Here is a 20,289-nt window from a genome sequence, read left to right as displayed (position 1 = left end):
GGTTCACAATGCTACGACTGGTCATGCAATTTGCAACACGTCGACACTTGTCGAATGACAAGTCAAAGCACATTCATTTCAATGGGTGCTGTCTTAATCAATGCGACTCAAGATGCAGCGACAAAAAAAAAAGTTCCTAAACTACTTTGGTGCGACTTGAGTGCCAAGACTGCAATGTTAAATCACAAAAGTCGCAAGCAAGTCACAAGGACGTTGCAAGCAAGTTGCACAACTTTGGGGTCGTAGCAGTGGGAACCAAGCCTTAAGGAGCATTTAACTCTTGCAGTGCAGGCTTAAAGTGGTTCTAAAGGCAGAAGTTTTTTTTTAATCTTAATCAATGCATTAAGATAAAAAGCCTTCTGTGTGCAGCAGTCTACCTCAACCCCCCTAATACTTACCTGTGCCCCCTCTCGATCCAGCCATGTCCAAATATTTTGTAATGTCCACGAGTGCCTCGGCCATCCGGGACTTTCCCTCCTGATTGGCTGAGACACAGCAGCAGTGCCATTGGCTCCCGCTGCTGTCAATCAAACTCAGTTAGCCAATGAGGAGAGAGAAGGGGTGGGGCCAAACTGCAGCTCAGTGTCTGAATGGATACACGGAGCTGTGGCTCGGCTCGTGTGCCCCCACAGCAAGCTGCTTGCTGTGGGGGCACTCAACAGGAGGGAGGGGCCAGGAGCTCCAGCCAGGGACCCGAGAAGAGGAGGATCCGGGCTGCCCTGTGCAAAGCCAACTGCATAGAGCAGGTAAGTATAACATGTTGTTTTAATAGAAAAAAAAATGAGACTTTACAATCACTTTAAATCTTGCAGTGCAGACTTAAATGATTGATGATAAAATGATGACCAGAGTGACAGTTTATTTTTTTTTTTTTTATTTCCGGAGTCCAACTTTAATAAGATTTTTTTTTTTTTCAATAAACTATGTGCCGTCAATTACTCTGATCTGATTACACACAGGAAACTTAGAAATAGGACATCACAAATCTCTTATTCACATGACAACTATCTAAATAAAAGCAGCCAAGATAGACTCTTAATGCAGCGATAATGTGCTGTAATCAGGGTGAGATTTCACCATCACTGCTGAGCACTGACATTTAATTTTAAAAAAAAGTATATGATGACACTACAAGATTAGGTGACTGTGGCTTTGAAGCTTATTTACAACTACAGTGACTACAACACTCAGCCGGGCTCAGAGGCTGCAGGAACTGTCCAGCACCTCACCCGCTGAAATCTATCAGAACAGCTCCGCCGTCAGGTCAGTGGAATAATCCTCTCTGCATTTAGTCTTTATTGCCTGGGTCTGTTCAGTGACAGAGTGGTAAGATCCCAGGCAAAGCACAAAATAAAGAAGTAAATGCATTAAGGTCGGGTTCATACCATTGTGAATTGGAATGTGGGTTCGCCACATCCAATTCCCAATAGCAGGAGATTTTGACAGGCTCTCTATGGAGCCGGTTCACATATCTCTGCTGCGGCTCCGGAGTGAATTTGCACAGGAGTCCTGTGTGTCTTTTGGTCCACTTCAGACCTGAATTCATCCAAAAATTTGGGCTGAAATCGTACCTTGAAACGGTGAACAGGGACACACCGGACCCCTGCCAGGAGCCGCATGCGGCAATGGTGTGAACCCAGCCTAAGTGTTTGGCTATTTAAAGTGGCCCTTCAGTCATTTTTTCAACTTTCCATCTAGTAAATCTTCTGCTCTTGTTGTTTTACCTTTGGATAGTAAAAAAAAAATTCTGACAGTAAATCCCTTATACAGCCCACTTCATGTTTCTTGTCTGGTAAAAAGCCTAGGCTTATGACATCATACACAGCTCTCTCTCTCACTCTTGTGAGAGTTTACCAGGAAGGGAGGGGGGATGAGTCATACGGGGGCCAATGGGAGTTGCAGAGCTGGAGGTGTGCCTCTGTGTAAATCCAGGAAGTGAACAGGCAGCAGCTTCAGCTGCCCACAGTTAAAATGGATGCAGCCAGACTCAGTGGAGGGAGATTTCTGCAGCATATTTGGCAAGTACAGAATCACAGTATGTATGAAATAATATGCAAAGTGGTGGGGAGGGAAGCTTCAGAATGGCAAAGGTGACTCACATGCAGGCTCTAGCAGTTCCTCTTTAACTTAGCCATTTCTTTTTTCTACACACATTATGCAGCAGGACAAATAATGTTTCATAGATCTGCATTTCCTTTTCCCCCTATGATTCAGTGCTGAGTGCATGTGCGGGCAGTCACCAGGCCCAAATGTTGTCACGGTCTGGTGGGGGCCTTAAAGCGAAATTCTGGCCCAAACTTTTTTAGTTTTGGAAAATTGGTAAATGGTTGGATCCTGTCAGATTCTTTTTTTTCTGCCTGCGGCTGCATTTGAAAAAGATTTACCCTCGATTCCTGACCCAGTGACATCACCAAGACAGGCAATGAGGGAAAATCTCTCTAACAGAGACAAAAGCGAAAAAAAAAAAACCCTTGTAATAGTAGGGTAGGGGAAGAATAGAACCTTCATTAAAGTGGAGTTCCAGTCCCCCAAATCTATATTTTTTTTAAATGCTCCCCCGTCAACTTCTATATTAAGATTTGGATAAAGTCACTAATGTGTTCCTTCTTGTTTGGTCAAAGTCAGTAAAATCTAACCTGATCTTGGAAGCAGACAGGATCCATCGCCGTTGTGGGCATCTGAAGCCCCCTTATCTTTATTTCTGGGATTAGGTGCAGCTGGCTACCCAGCGCCCACCTTCCAAACTTGCACCTGTGCAGTAATGTCACTGCGCATCACTGTTTCTTCGTGACAAGTTGCCATAGCAATGGCGGCGTTGGCAAAAGTTCCTGCCCCGTTATTATGGCAACCTGTCAATCAGAGGAGCTTCACTTCCTCCCGGCAGATACTAATCTTCGAAAATGGTGCTTAACTCCTCCCAATTGCATCATTTCCTTCTTGTTTGGTTAAAGTGGAAAATCTAACCCGATCTCGAAAGCAGGCAGGGTCCATCGCCGTTGTGGGCATCTGAAGCCCGCTTGTCCTTATTTCCGGGATTCGGGGCAGCTGGCAACCCAGCATGCACCTCCTGATTTTGCACCTGCGCAGTAATGCCACTGCGCGGAGCTGTTTCTTCATGTCAAGTTGCCATAGCAATGGCTGGCGGTGGCAGTAGTTCCTGCCCCATTGTTATGGCAACCTGTCAATCAGAGGGGCTCCACTTCCTCCCGGCAGATGCAAATTTTCGAAAATGGCGCCTAACTCCTCCCGATCGCGTAATTTTCTTCTTGTTTGGGTAAAATCAGTAAAAACTAACCTGATCTCAGAAGCAGATAGGGTCCATTGCCGTTGTGGGCAGAAACCCACTTGTCTTCATTTCTGGGATTTGGTGCAGCTGGCTACCCAGCATGCACCTCCCGATCTTGCACCTGCGCAGCACTGTTTCTTCATGACAGGTTGCCATAGCAATGATGGCATTGGCAGAAGTTTCTTCTCTGTTGTTATGGCAACGTATCAATCATAGGAGCTTCACTTCCTCCTGGCAGATACTAATCTTCGAAAATGGTGCCTAACTGCTCCCGACTGCATAATTTCCTTCTTGTTTGGGTAAAGAGTAAAATCGACCTGATCTCGGTAGTAGGCAGGCTCCATCGCCGTTGTGCGCATCTGAAGCCCGCTTGTCTTTATTTCGGGGATTAGGGGCAGCTCGCTACCCCAGCATGCACCTCCTGATCTTGCGCCTGTGCAGTAATGCCGCTGCGCGGAGCTGTTTCTTCATGCCAGGTTGCCATAGCAATGGCGGCATCGGCGGTAGTTCCAGCCCCGTTGTTATGGCAACCTATCAATCAGAGGGGCTCTACTTCCTCCCAGCAGATACTTATCTTTGAAAGTGCCACCTAACTCCTCCTGATCGCATCATTTCGGTATGGAAATCACACAAGATTTCGGTATTAGGTGATTCCCATGGACTCCTGGATATAGATGACATGGATACCCCAGGAGTCCAAGGGAATCGCCTTATGACGACATTGCCTAAGTGGCTGGACCGGAAGCGCTGCATCAATGCACCAAAATTACGATATTTACACACACACAAATTTTTTTAGCCATTTAGAATTGCAATGCGGACGGGAATGTGGATGCAAATACATTGGATAAATGAATGAATAAATGATAAATGAATGATAAATGAATGAAACTCATGTAGCTTTATTAATGTTCTGTAGCTTTATTAATGTTCTGTCTGTATCCCCACTGGTTGATTTCCTCCCTCCTCCTCCTTTTTTCCTCTGAGAAGGAAAGTTTCGCTCTTTCTCCCCTCTACTACTTTGTTTTTTGTTTTTGTTTTGGGAGCAGGTACCCATTTCTGACAGCTACCCGCTCCCGCACCCACTCTACTCACCTAGGTGAGCATAGCGGAAGTTCGGTCCCCCTCCTGCAACCTCTTGGGATGCATCACATGTCCAGGGAGACTGCGGGACCATTCAGACCACACAAGGAAGTCACAGCCGGCTTCCCACAAGCAAGATGAGGTGAGTACATGGATTGAAAACTGGCTGCAGGGGCGAGTTCAGAGGGTGATGATAAAAAGAGAGTACTCGAAATGGTCATGGGTGGGTAGTGGGGTCCCCCAGGGTTCTGTGCTGGAAACAATCCTGTTTAATTTGTTCATAAACTACCTGGAGGATGGGATAAACAGTTCAATCTCTGTATTTGTGGACGATACTAAGCTAAGCAGGGCAATAACTTCTCCGCAGGATGTGGAAACCTTGCAAAAAGATCTGAACAAATGAATGAGGTGGGCAACTACATGGCAAATGAGGTTCAATGTAGAAAAATGTAAAATAATGCATTTGGGTGGCAAAAATATGAATGCAATCTATACACTGGGGGGAGAACCTCTGGGGGGAATCTAGGATGGAAAAGGACCTGGGGGTCCTAGTAGATGATAGGCTCAGCAATGGCATGCAATGCCAAGCTGCTGCTAACAAAGCAAATAGAATATTGGCATGCATTAAAAAGGGAATTAACACCAGAGGCTCTACAAGACTCTGGTCTGGCCACACCTGGAGTATGCGGTCCAGTTCTGGGCACCAGTCCTCAGGGAGGATGTACTGGAAATGAAGCGAGTACAAAGAAGAGCAACAAAGCTAATAAAGGGTCTGGAGGATATTAGTTATGAGGAAAGGTTGCGAGCACTGAACTTATTCTCTCTGGAGAAGAGACGCTTGAGAGGGGATATGATTTCAATATACAAATACTGTACTGGTGACCCCACAATAGGGATAAAACTTTTTCGCAGAAGAGAGTTTAATAAGACTCGTGGCCACTCATTAAAATTAGAAGAAAAGAGGTTTAACCTTAAACTACGTAGAGGGTTCTTTACTGTAAGAGCGGCAAGAATGTGGAAATCCCTTCCACAGGCGGTGGTCTCAGCGGGGAGCATCGATAATTTCAAGAAACGATTAGATAAGCACCTGAATGACTGCAACATACAGGGATATACAATGTAATACTGACATAATCACACAAAGGTTGGACTTGATGGACTTGGGTCTTTTTTCAACCTCACCTACTATAAGATGGTAGCAGAACTGAAGAACTGACCTGGGTGATGACAGCGCTGGATCTCTGAGCTAGTAAGTGTCTGTATATTAAAAGTCAGCAGCTAATAGGTAAGGTTTTACAATATTTGTAGCTGCTGAGTTTTAGTTTTTTTTTTAAACCTGACGGGAGCTCCTCTTTAACACCAAGACAGGAAGGAGAGGGGATTTTCCCCCATAGAAGGTAGCTAAATAAATAAATAAAATCCTAATAGGGTTCTATCCTGTATTTCATCCAGTACAGCAAAAAAGCTTTTGGCTACAGATACACTTTTAAAGCAGAAATTAACCAACAATTAACCACTTGCCCTCCGAAAGATTTAACCCCCCTTCACGACCAGGCCTTTTTTTGCGATATGGCACTGCGTTACTTTAACTGACGGTCGTGCTACACCGTACCCAATTACATTTTTTGCCCTTTTTTCCCACAAATAGAGATTTCTTTTGGTGGTGTTTGATCACCTCTGCGGTTTATATTTTTTGCGCTAGAATCAAAAAACCGACAATTTAAAAAAAAAAAATATTTTTACTTTCTGCTATAAAACATATCCAATAAAAAAATGGAAATAATATTATTTCTTTATCAAAATTTAGGCCAATATGTATTCTGCTACATATTTTTGGTAAAAAGAAATCCCAATAAATGTATATTGATTGGTTTGGTTATAGCGTCCACAAACTATGGGATATTTTTTATTTTTTTTTTATTAGTAATGGTTGACAATCCTCTACTTATTGTAGGTAGACAAATCGGACACTAACTGACACTTTTTGGGAACCAGTGACACTAATACAGGGATCAGTGCGAAAAATATGCACTGTCATAGTTACATAGTTAGTCAGGTTGAAAAAAGACACAAACCCATATGGTTCAACAAAAAAAAAAATTCAAAAAAAGAAACAATCCCATATACACAATCCTTCACCCACAGTTGATCAAGAGGAAGACGTACTACTGTGTACTGTACTAATGACACTGGCTGGGAAGGGGTTAACATCAGGGGTGATCACAGGGTTAACTGTTTGCCTAGCGGGTCTTACTGTGGGGGAGGTGCTTTTACTAGGGGAAGGCATGGATTGGTGTTCCTGCTTTACAGGAACACAGGATCCATGCCTGTTTTACTCACAGAACAGCGATCTGCCTTGTTTACATAGGCAGACCGCTGTTTTTCTTTGAACCGTAGGGTAGGTAGGTGCCAGCGGACATCCAGTTCGCAGTACCTGCAATCAGCTCCCACTGTGTATATTCATAGCGTTAGCAGGCCGCTGGTGGCGCACATGCTTGTCCCAGATCTGGGATTGTTGGTTTATGTACTAGGAATGTGATACGGCACAGCCATGCCACTTTGCCAACCGTATATTTAACGGGGGGAGGGCAGCTGAAGTTACACTTTGCTTACACAACACACAGGAACAGAGCTGAGGTTGTTAATCACAGGCTGTGTGTTGGAGCTCTCTCCTCTGTCACCTTTATTTTACTTGGTGTCAGGGAAACCTGTCAGAAGTGACTCATGCAGAGGAACGAAGCATCAGACAGAAATGTCACTTAGTGCTTTAACCACTTCGTGCCCGGAGGGCATCCTGGGAGGTCCTTGAATTGCGGGGCTATATCTGAATGATGGGTGTAGCTACAGACATCATTCAGATATCGGCTTTTTCAGCCGGCGATTCCCTACACCATAAGAATGATCATAGCGGCTGTTCCGCCGCTTGATTAATCTTACGGGCGGCGGGAGGGGAAGGCCCCCTCCCGCCGCCCTCCGGTGCTTGTACCAACTCACCGCTTCCATCGATGAGTCGGACACAGGATCCGCCAGCCCCAGATGGTGATCATAGAGATTTCCGGCGGACCAGATGGTCACCGGAGTCTTGATTGTTCGGAGGCCGGGCGCGTTGTTATGACGTCACGCTTGGCCTCTGCATTCCAAAAAACGGCGACGCTTCGGCTGGGAAGCGGTGATCGTTTTTGTTTTGTTTTTTATTTTAGGCTTCCCAGCCTAGAGGTGAGATGTGGGGGTCTTACTGACCCCATATCTCACTGTAAAAAGGACTGATCATGCCATATTCCTATTACAAGGGATGTTTACATTCCTTGTAATAGGAATAAAAGTGATCAAAATTATTTTTTTTTTTTAAATGTCAAACTAAAAAAATAAAAGTCAAATTAACAAAAAAAAAAATAAAAAATTAAAGTGTCCCTGTCCCCGTGTGCTCGCACGCAGAAGCGAACGCATACGTAAGTCCCGCCCACATATGAAAACGGTGTTCAAACCACACATGTGAGGTATCGCCGCGAACGTTGGAGCGAGAGAAATAATTCTAACCCTAGAAGCGTAGATAGAATCTCTCTGATTTTTACTGACGTGTCCCCTATATTGTTGAGAAAGCTTAGATAGAATTTCTCTGCTTTTTATTGCTATGGCCCCTATGAGGACAACGTCCCACAGCATAGAGATCTTAGCACCCCAACAAATTGAACTGCAGGAATAAGGTATTACTATATCTGACATTAATGGTTAGCTGCAATTGATTATGAATTTGGGATAACAGGTGTCCCATAAAGTGGAACTAAACTGTATCTGAGCACCACAAACTGAGAACGCTATTTAATGTTTTATAATCAAAGCAAACCCACCCATCCATTCATGCATCCATGCTTTATTTTTGATGTAAAATCATTTGAAAAACATCCCTCTAGAATTTCTAGCTGCGACCATCTTGAGTAATGGCAAATGATTTATGTAGTATTTATTTCCTGGAATCCATCTGCCTTTAGCTTCCATCATGCAGGCAGGATAGTGTGCTTAGCTGAGAAAGCCACTTCTCCCATGAAGACTCCTGGGATGTTTGATATCATTTTGGCCTAGGCCAGAAACTAGGAAGCAACTGAAATGTAAAAAAAAAAAAGTTTAAAACAAGTAAATACAATATACTTTTCTATGTATTTACTAAGGCCAGCAGCATAAGGATTAAAATTAGTCAATGTTGATTGAGAGAGTTTAGTTCCGCTTTAACCTTGTATGCCGAACTAAATTAAAGCGGAGGTTCACACAAAAATTGAACCTCCACTTTTCGGAACACCCCCCGCTCCGGTGTCACATTTGGCACCTTTCAGGGGGGAGGGGGGTACAGATACCTGTCTAAGACAGGTATTTGCACCTACTTCCGGGCATAGACTCCCACGGGAGTCTATGCCTCTTCCTGTCCCGCCGCGCTGTCTGCTGGGACACACACGGGTCCCAGAGACAGCACGGACCATTCGGATTGTGCTGCGCGACTTGCGCATGCCCAGTAGGGAAACGGTAAGTGAAGCCGCAAGGCTTCGTTTCCTGATTCCCATACCGAAGATGGCGGCGGCAGCATCCGAGGACCGAGGGGCGGTTCGGCCTCGGGTGCCGACATCACTGGACCCTGTGACAGGTAAGTGTCCATATTTTAAAAGTCAGCAGCTGCAGTATTTGTAGCTGCTGACTTTTTAAAAAAAAAATTTCGCGGGACTCCCTCTTTAACAAAAAAATTTTAAAAAATACTGTTGCAGTGTGACTGCATTAGCACAAAGCAAAATCTGTTAAATTCCTGCCTTGTCTGTGTATTTATGACCTTTGAATAAAAACCTCAAAACAGAAAAAAAGAGACATGGCAGGAAAAAAAAAAAAAAAAAGACGCAATGCACCACAAAGAAACGCTTAAAAAATGATATAAACTTATCCGCGTACTACAAATCACCGGATGAAGGCACATAAATAAAAATAAATATGTGCACTTTTTTTTTTCTAAAACACATTTGAATGAATGAGCTGTTAAGTGTTGCATGCTAACTGCTCATTATTTTTTAGACTTCTTGAATTATGGGCAACAGCAGGAAGAAAGTTCACCCGTTTTGTATTTGTTGCACTACGCACCAGCGGAACACGTGCGATAACATCCCGAGGCAAAGAGCGCGAACCGCGATCGCTACAACGAGGTGCGGAGAGTGTAAACGAAGCAGAGGTTTATAATTGTTTGCTTCAAGGAATGTTTAAAACACGCACAACAATTACACCCAGGTACAGATCTCCTCTACCTACACAAGCTGAAAATAGAATTTTGGATGCCAAGGAGACACAATTACTTATATGCAAATCAGATAGGAAATCACAACAAATTACGCTTGCACTGAAAAAGATCATGTTTATCAGGGGGAAAAAAAACACTATTTATGGGGTCCACATATCACTAACACGTGGAAGAATAAAAAAAGAAATAAAAAAGTCAGAAGATGCATTTTTCTACACACGTGATCCGGCGCACAGGTGCCGCCCTGTAGCAGTAAAACTGCTATGGGGTGGACCTGAACTGGTTAATCTCTCACATGTGCAGTGACAAAGGGGGTGGGGGCTCTAATGCCCACGTAATGCACATGTGCAGTGACAAAAGGGGTGGGGGCTCTAATGCCCACGTAATGCACATGTGCAGTGACAAAGGGGGTGGGGGCTCTAATGCCCACGTAATGCACATGTGCAGTGACAAAGGGGGTGGGGGCTCTAATGCCCACGTAATGCACATGTGCAGTGACAAAGGGGGTGGGGGCTCTAATGCCCACACATTGCATATATGCGTCCATGGGTGGCCAAGGTTTCTGTGCTGAAAGCATGCTAACTATGCGCTCCCAAGTACAGTGACCAAGCTGTTATAGACAGCTTTTGGACTCTATAATCAGGAGATGGCGGGACCAGCTTCTGGTCACGTGACCGATATGACAGCAAATTACAGTGATCATGTGACTGGGTAGTCCTTCCTGCTGGGGCTGGGCAGGTAGGGGTTGAACATACAGTAGATCTGAGCGAGGGGTTCAGGAAGGGTGAGAGGGTAAGGGGAATTCTGCCTTAAATATAATTAAACACATACAGTTGTGCTCATAAGTTTACATACCCTGGCAGAATTTATGATTTCTTGGACATTTTTTAGAGAATATGAATGATAGCACAACAACTTTTCTTTCACTCATGGTTAGTGTTTGGCTGAAGCCATTTATTATCAATCAACTGTGTTTACTCTTTTTAAATCATAATGGCAACAGAAAATACCCGAATGACCCCGATCAAAAGTTTACATACCCTGGTGATTTTGGCCTGATAGCATGCACACGAGTTGACATAAAGGGGTTTGAATGGCTATTAAAGGTAACCATCCTCACCTGTGATCTGTTTGCTTGTAATTAGTGTGTGTGTATAAAGGTCAATGAGTTTCTGGACTCCTGACAGACCCTTGCATCTTTCATCCAGTGCTGCACTGACGTTTCTGGATTCTGAGTCATGGGGAAAGCAAAAGAATTGTCAAAGGATCTGCGGGAAAAGGTAGTTGAACTGTATAAAACAGGAAAGAGATATAAGAAGATATCCAAGGAATTGAGAATGCCAATCAGCAGCGTTCAAACTCTAATCAAGAAGTGGAAAATGAGGGGTTCCATTGAAACCAAACCACGGTCAGGAAGACCAACTAAAATTTCAGACACAACTGCCAGGAAAATTGTTCAGGATGCAAAGAAAAACCCACAAATAACTTCAGGTGAAATACAGGACTCTCTGAAAACATGTGATGTGGCTGTTTCAAGATGCACAATAAGGAGGCACTTGAAGAAAGATGGGCTGCATTGTCGAGACGCCAGAAGAAAGCCATTACTACACAAATTCCACAAAGTATCCCGCTTACAATACGTCAAACAGCACAGAGACAAGCCTCAAACCTTCTGGCACAAAGTCATTTGGAGTGATAAGACCAACATTGAGCGCTTTGGTCACAACCATAAACGCTTAATTTGGAGAGGAGTCAACAAGGCCTATGATGAAAGGTCCACCATTCCTACTGTGAAACACGGAGGTGGATCGCTGATGTTTTGGGGATGTGTGAGCTACAAAGGCACAGGAAATTTGGTAAAAATTGTTGGCAAGATGAATGCAGTTTGTTATCAAAAAATACTGGAGGAATATTTGCATTCATCAGCCAGGAAGCTGCGCATGGGACGTACTTAGACATTCTAATATGACAATGATCCAAAACACAAGGCCAAGTCGACCCGTCATTGGCTACAGCAGAATAAAATGAAGGTTCTGGAGTGACCATCTCAGTCTCCTGACCTCAATATCTGGGGAGATCTCAAACGTGCAGTTCATGCAAGACAGCCCAAGAATTTAGAGGAACTGGAGGCTTTTTGCCAAGAGAAATGGGCAGCTTTACCATCTGAGAAGATAAAGAGCCTCATCCACAAATACCACAAAGCTGTCATTGATGTTAAAGAGGGCAATACACGCTATTAAGAACTGGGGTATGTAAACTTTTGATCAGGGTCATTTGGGTAGCTTCTGTTGCCATTATGATTTTAAAAAGCGTAAACACAGTTGATTGATAATAAATGGCTTCAGCCAAACACTAACCATGAGTGAAAGAAAAGTTTTTGTGTTATCATTCGTATTCTCTAAAAAAATGGCCAAGAAATCATAAATTCGGCCAGGGTATGTAAACTTATGAGCACAACTGTATATCTGTGAGCGCGTACTCAAATTTTTACAGAAATATATACAAATTCTACTCTATTCTTTACACACTGCAAGAGTTAAAAATGTCTGCTGACTGCAAACTTCCAGTGACTTTGTCTGAGTTATAAGACATTTCTGTAGAAAATTCACAATGACAGCTACATTTAAGAACCACTACAAATAAACAATTCTACATCAATATTTCTCGGGAATTGAAAACTGCTGGGTGATTTGACAGTGGAATATGTAATTAGGATGAAAGGAAAAACTGCTCGCTATTTTGCTAGTGGTAAAATACTGTTTTTAAAGTCATGTTAAGAGAGGAAAAAATAATAATTTAACCTGCAGAAAACTGGGGGGAGCAGATTGTCGCACTGGAAAGACACGCGGTAATAAACCAATCCTGAACGGTTCTTAGATGGAACCAATACAAGTCTGCGAGGTAAAAGCGAGGAAGGAAATAAAAACATAGGTTAGGAAAATATTTAGTTATATGATAGAATTTGTTGAGGTCATAAATTCTGTGTTGGCTTTTTTTTTTCCCCCTTACAGTAGAACTGTGGTCTCCCATTAAAAAAATAATAGGCACTGTAGCATTTAAAGATGAACTCCAGATATGGATATTTTTAGAGATGCACCCGAGTTTTGGCATCTGATATGTTGGTGTTATCGCATTTTGCGGATAAGAGAAAAAGGTGCCGATAATGGTGCCGAAAATGCATGAGATTTTGTGCAATTTCGCTCTATTTTACTGTGCTTATGGTTTGTTTTTATAGGTTATAGGACTCAAAAAAAACGCATTAAGAAATGTAACACGGGTGCGTTGTTGATGCGTTCTTGCTGGGTTTTCAATGCATTTCAATGGGGAGGTGCGTTTTTGTTTTAACAGACCAAAAGTGCAGGATTTTTAACACCGCAACGGAAAACTCAACGGACCAGTGTAAAGACATACATAGAATTTAAAGGGATACATTTTTCCTGAGCTTTTCTTGTGCTGAAAGGTGCCGATAATGGCCAACAATAAATTCATATTAATTTAAATTCATAATAGTAATTAATAAGTCGAATATAATACAATTATACATTACCTTGAAAAAGTATTCATACCCCTTGAAATTTCCCACATTTTGTCATGCTACAACCAAAAACGTAAATGTATTTTATTGGGATTTTATGTGATCGACCAACACAAAGTGGCTCATAATTGTGAAGTGGAAGGAAAATGATAAATGGTTATCAAAATATTTTACAAATAAATATGTGAAAAGTGTGGCGTGCATTTGTATTGCATAGAGAAGAGTTCAGGAGCAGTTGAAAAATATGCCCAACTGCTCTAGAGCTGGGCAATTTTCTTAAAAAAAAAACTTGATTCACGATTCAAATCGAGCTTTTTTTTTTTTGGACACCGCGCCGGTCCTGAGGAGCTGCGGGCAGGAGTTTTTAGGTGAGGCCGTGGCTTCGGCCTAGTCCACGGGGTCCAGCCTCGCGGACTAGGCTGAAGGCGAGGCCTCACCTAAAAACTCCTGCCCGCAGCTCCTCAGGACCGGCGCGGTGAGAAAAAAAAAATTCTAAAAAATTCGATTTGCTTAAATTTTGAATCGATTTGACCTCTCAACTCGATTCAAGATTTAAATAGATTTTTTTTCCCCAGCCCTAAACTGATCCTAAACGTTCGTTTAGCAGCAGCAGTGTACATGAGGCCTGGAAAGTCAGTCCCACAAATACCTGTTGATCCCGCCAGTGAATTCTTGTTCATGCAGCTTTCTGTGATGGTGTGGCAATGATGGTACACTGGCTCCTGAATTGAGAGCAGAGTTGTCACACTTGTGTAGGCTGTGTCTGCTTGTACTACAGTGGCAGGGGGATGTTGGAGGGGCTGTGCGGCTATCTGCACTGTCACTGCATCTAGTGTCACCCCCTTTCTTTCTGGCTTGACTACCTCTGTTGCTGAAACACTCCCACTGTGAGCTGCAGTGTCTGGGAAGGGGAAGAGTGTGAGACACAAATGAAGAATTTGACTCTGGTCAGGGGAGGTAAAGGACTTTTTTTTTTCACTTTATGATTCTTGTGTATTGCATAGAAACTGGATTTGGTACTTATTTAGATGGTCATACTAAGGCCTTTAGTTGTATTTTTTAATATTTTATAATTACAGAAAAAAATGAAAATGGCAGTGTTTGAGAAGGCTGGGTATAATATGTAAGTTACACCTGCCTCCACAGGGACGCTGCTAAAGATTCTTGGTTTCCTCTGCTTCCTTTCCATTTTAGTCCTGATGCTAATGTTTGTGTTAAAATAGTCCTCTTCTCAAAAGAATACGGAGCAGTTTACTTTAACTCAAATTAAGCAGAGTGACGTGCTGGAACACGCAGTAGAGGCAAGTAGCAGAAGAGCTGACATTTTTCTGCTCTGTTTCCAGCACACCACAAAGGAAGGTATAATGTACAAACGAAGCATTTTTGGTATTGGGGGAAGAATATTGCCCCATCGTTGGTGTCAGTGAGAGAAATAGTGCCCCATTGTTAGTGTCAGTGGGGGAAATAGTGCCCCATTCTTACTGTCAGTGGGGGAAATAGTGCCGCACTGTTAGTGTCAGTAGGGGAAATAACGCCCCATTGTTAGTGTCAGTGGGGGAAATAATGCCCCATTGTTAGTGTCAGTGGGGGAAAATAATGCCCCTTTGTTAGTGTCAGTGGGGGAAAATAATGCCCCTTTGTTAGTGTCAGTGGGGGAAAATAATGCCCCATTGTTGGTGTGCATGGGGGAAATAGTGCCCCATTGTTGGTGTGCATGGGAGAAATAGTGCCCCATTGTTGGTGTCAGTGGGGGAAATAGTGCCCCATTATATGTGTCAGCGGCAGGAATGATGCCCCATCGCTGGTGTCAGTGGCAACAAAAGTGCCCCAAGGGCCAGATTGAGGCAAGCAAAGGGCCACATCTGGCCCTCCGGGCCACAATATAGAGTCTGCTATTACAGTGGGACCATGGAGAACAAGCATAGCCATCCACTCACCAACCCCAACTGCTCTTACCCTCCACTCCTGAAATACTCTGCACTTTTGCGTTCTAACTCTCCTACAAAAAATCTGCACTGGTGAGGGAGTCTTCTTCCTCTAACGCTCCTCTCCTGAAATACTCTGTGATGCACAAGGACTCTGCTCTTTTCTCCAACAGGCAAAGGAGGTTGGAGCAATAAGTTGCTGGTGTGAAACCACCTAATTTTCCTTCAGCCATATAGCACAGACCAGACTGAATCTTGTGCGCCCCTTTACAAATCCTGAGGCAGGTATAACATCATATCTCTATGGATGTGTGATATGTTGCCAGGAGTCGTCTTTAGCCACAGTGGAGAGTGAACGGATGGCGAGGATACATGGTCTATCTGAACAGTTCACAGAGAAGCAGGTTCACAAAGCCTCATGAACAGAGAGTAACACTGCCACCACTGGGCTCTAAGCAGGTTTTTATTTATTTTATAAAATTATGAAGTACTGTATGAAACTCCAAATTCAATGTACCTATTCAGAAGAACTCTGTAGCAGATTACCATAACAACGGCGGTTAAACGGAGCCATTAATAATTGAATGTTCTCAGATAAGTAGGTTGACTTAGTCATCAATGTATTGTAAACAATCTTTTCAATGTGCAAAAATAAATTAAACAAAAACATGGGCAGTGATTATAAAAAAATCACAAATGGCCAGGCACCTTTGCCTATTATATATGCAGGTACTGCTTCCTGTTTAACCGCTTGCCGACCAGCCGCCGTCATTATACAGGTCGGCACGATCATGCGAGCCGTCGTAGCTATACGTCGGCTCCTTTAAGTGGGATAGCAGGCGCGCGCACACGTGCCCGCTGCATTGCGGGGGTGTCGATGCTCGTGGCCGACGGTCGCGATGACCGCAGGCCACGAGCGATCGCGGGCACAAGAGGCAGAACAGGGACGTGTGTGTGTATAAACACACAGATCCCTGTTCTGTGAGGAGAGACAGATCGTGGGTTCCTAATAGCTAGGAACCATGATCTGTCATTTCCTCTAGGTCAGTCCCCTCCCCCTACAGTTAGAACACACATAGGGAACACAGGTAACCCCTTTTGTCGCCCCTTAGTGTTAACCCCTTCCTTGCCAGTGGCATTTTTACAGTAATCAGTGCATTTTTATAGTACTGATCGCTGTATAAATGTCAATGGCCCCCAAAATGTGTCAAAAGTGTCCGATGTGTCCGCCATCATGTCGCAGTCCCGATAAAAATTGCAGATCGCCGCCATTACTAGTAAAAAAAAAATTAAAAATGCTATAAATCTATCCCCTATTTTGTAGACGCTATAACTTTTGCGCAAACCAATCAATATACGCTTATTGAGATTTTTGTTTTTCCAAAAATATGTAGAAGAATACATATTGGCCTAAACTGAGAAAACATTTGTTTTTGTTTTTTAAAAATGGGGATATTTATTATAGCAAAAAGTACAAAATATTGTGTTTTTTTTTTAAATTGTCGCTCTTTTTTTGTTTATTGTGCAAAAAATAAAAACCACAGAGATGATCAAATATCACCAAAAGAAAGCTCTATTTGTGGGGAAAAAAGGAAGTCAATTTTGTTTGGGTGTAGCGCCGCACGGCCGCGCAATTGTCAGTTAAAGCGACGCAGTGCCGAATCGCAAATAAAAAAACTGGCCCGGTCATTCAGCAGCCAAATCTTCCGGGGGCTGTAGTGGTTAATACTGCTGAGTAGTGATTGTGCTTCATTGTCCTCTCTCACTGCAGAGGTCCTGCAGCAAGGAAGCTAACTCTCCTTATCCAACACACATACAGCCAGCAGAGAGGAAATGTACAATTACCAACCTGAATAAGCCAGAAAAAAATTACTGGCAGATTAAATGTTTCAATAACAACTTAAAATACAGTATGTGGACAAATGTCTGTGGTCACCTGACCATCACACCTATTATATGAGCTTGTTGGACATTCCATTCCAAAACTAAGAACATTATTTATGGAGTCTACCCCACCTTGAAGCTACGACAACCTCCACGCTTTTGTGATTTTTTTTTTTTTTTACAAGATGTTGGGTGAGGTACTGATGTTGGCAAGAAGTCTCAATGCGTTCAATAGCACAGAGGTCATTTTTTTGTAAGACAATTATTTTTCTCCAACCCAAACTCATCAAACCATGTCTTTATGGAGCACATTCATAGAGAAACAGAAAAGAGCTTTCTCCAAACTGTTGTCACAAGGTTGAAAGAGCACAGTTGTCTATAACTGTCATACTGCACATTTACAATACCCTTCATTGGAAACACTTGAACTTATATGAGAGGGGTCCACAAACTTTAGGCCATATAGTGTATCTACTTGACAATATGCTGCAGCTTCTCTATTAGAAAATTAGAATCAGGAGCTGTGACTTCACCTGGCTGTTGCCTGTAAATGAGTAGGAAAGAGGTCACAGGATCATCATGCACTGCAATTAAGTTAAAGTAATTGTAAAGGTTCGTTTAAAAAAAACAAATAACAAACATGTTATACTTACCTCCTCTGTGCAGTTGGTTTTGCACAGAGCAGCCCGGATCCTCCTCTTCTCGGGTACCTCTTTGCTGCTCCTGGCCCCCTCCCTCCTAACGAGTGCCCCCTCAGTCAGCAGCTCTCTATGGGGGGCACCCGAGCCAAGTCAGAGCTACGTGTATCCATTCATACACAGAGCCCCGCCCCTGCCCCGCCCCCTTGGCTGACTGACTTTGATTGGCAGCCGTGGGAGCCAATGGCACTGCTGCTGTGTCTCAGCCAATCAGGAGGAGTGTGCCGGAGTGGAGTGTCACGGACGGCTTAGACAGGGCTGGTGCAAGGATTTTTGACACCCTAGATGAAACCTAATTTTGCCGCCCCCATTGGCTCAAACCCTGACTCCACCCCTTTGCACTGCCCATGTGACAAAAGTCGCCACTGTAGAGGAAGCATCGGCTCTGCTTCCTCTAGCGCTGGCTCCAGTGCTGCGCCTCTAATTACACTATCCGTCAGACTGAGTTAGTTACGTGCTGCACCCTACAGAGCATGCAGACGCGGAGGGAAACCAGCAGCCGGGCGTCCCTAGGCAGCAGTGCGCCCTAGGCGGCTGCCTAGTTTGCCTAGTGGTAGCACCGGCCCTGGGCTTAGACACTCGTGGACATCGCTGGAGAAAGAAGGGACTGGTGGTAAGTAATTAAGGGGTGCTGGGGAGGCCTGATGCCCCCCCCCGCACCTTTATGCCACCTTCCGTGGCTCGCCCAGGCTCTCCGGTCCCACCGGAATAGGCTTTGATCATGTCTCCGATCTAGTAACCCGGAAGAGATGTCATGACATAACTTCCAGTTTACTGGAACTTTAAATGCGCCAAATTTTTAAAAAATTCAGTATTCAAAACAGCCAAATTTGCCGTTTTGAATGCTTTTAAGTGCAAAGGAGGGATTTGGGGTCTTACAGGCCCCAGATCCCTCCAAAAAAAATACCTGACTATTGCTGTCACAAGGGATGTTTACATTTCTTGTGGCAGCAATAAAAGTGATAAAAAAAAAATGTGAAGGGGACAGTGTAAAAAAAATAAGGAAGAATAAATAAAATAAATAAAATTTAAAGCGCCCCATCCCTTCATGTTCACGTGCAGAAGCGAATGCATACGTAAGTCACGCCTGCAAATGTAAACATTGTTCAAACCACACATATGAGGTATCGCCATGATCGTTATAGTGAGAGCAATAATTCTATCACTAGATCCCCTCTGTAACTCTAAACTGGTAACCGTTAAAATTCTTTAAAGCTTTGCCTATGGAGATTTTTAAGTAACGTAGCTTGTCGCCATTCCACAAGTGTGCGCAATTTTAAAGCATGACATGTTAGGTATCTATTTACTCGGCGTAACATCATCTTTCACATTATGGTGTCCGTTTATGAAGCAGTGATCAGCGGTGATCCCGAGGATCACCGCTGATCACAGTCCATAAACAGTTTATGAAACAGTGATAATCGGGGGAGAACATGTTTGAACTTGTTCTCCCGCCGATTATCTCTACACACGGAGAATCCTCATTGAATGACAGTAACGGCCAGTTTATGAAGCGGTGATCTCACCGCTTCACTGGCGATCTGAGTCAGAATTCACACTCCCAGGTTCACCAGCTCAGAGGTGGTGAATCGGGGAGTGAAGAGGAAATCTGGGGGGATCTGAGGGGGAAGGAGGAAGATTTTTAACTTCCTTATGCCTCGTTCAGACCCCCCAACACTGTAAGCATGTCCCCCTGTCATATTTATGTGTATACATATATACATATAATGTGTATATGTATATATATATATAATGTGTGTGTATATACATGTATATATAATGTGTGTGTGTGTGTATACATATGTATATAATGTAGGGGGACTCATTATTTTATTAACATTAATCGTCCGTGTATTGAGCGGTGATAATTTATCACTGCTTAATAAACTGACATCTCTGTATTTCTGGTGCTGTAATCTTGTAAAGTCTCACGAGATTCCAGTATCAGGGGCCGTTCTCCACTGTTTGAAGCATTTGTAGATCTCTTCACTCCTCGGAAGGTGAAGCGATCTACAAAGCTTCATAAACAGGCACACAGAGGAGAAAGATCTTCACTGTGAATGCCGGAGAACGAAGCAGTGAATAGATTTCACTGCTTCATAAACGGACACCTCTATATGTTTTATTGGGTTTTTTTTCAATTCACAAAAGTGTATTTTTTCCCATGTTTACATGCCGGAGAAGGAACCGGAAGTGACGTCATGATGTCGCTCTGGTCCTTCGGATGGGTCCCGGGCTTCACTGATCGTCAGGTAAGCCCAGGAACCCCCCGGAAAGTGGTGGGAAAGGGGCACCCCTCCCGTCGCTTCTAAAAGTGATCCAGTGGCGAATTTGCCACTAGGATCACTTTTATCTTGTAGAGAATCGCCGGCTAAAAAAACAATCCTGGGGTTATGGCATATTGCTGCAGCCATAACCCCGGTATTTCACTTGCCAGCCAGGACGTCATTTCTCTATGGCCCGGTCGGCAAGTGGTTGACGGGTAAAATATATTCCCGGTCACTCTTCACAGTCTCCTGCTAAGGGTATGCGTTTCCACTCCTTCTCCTCTTTATCCAAACCAGTGCCAATGCAAATTCGCCCTGGGCCATTATTTTTTTTTCATGCAT

This window comes from Aquarana catesbeiana, linkage group LG07, assembly GCF_042186555.1.
Source record: "Aquarana catesbeiana isolate 2022-GZ linkage group LG07, ASM4218655v1, whole genome shotgun sequence".
In the NCBI taxonomy this organism is placed as follows: domain Eukaryota; kingdom Metazoa; phylum Chordata; class Amphibia; order Anura; family Ranidae; genus Aquarana; species Aquarana catesbeiana.
Note: the sequence above shows the minus strand (reverse complement) of the source record.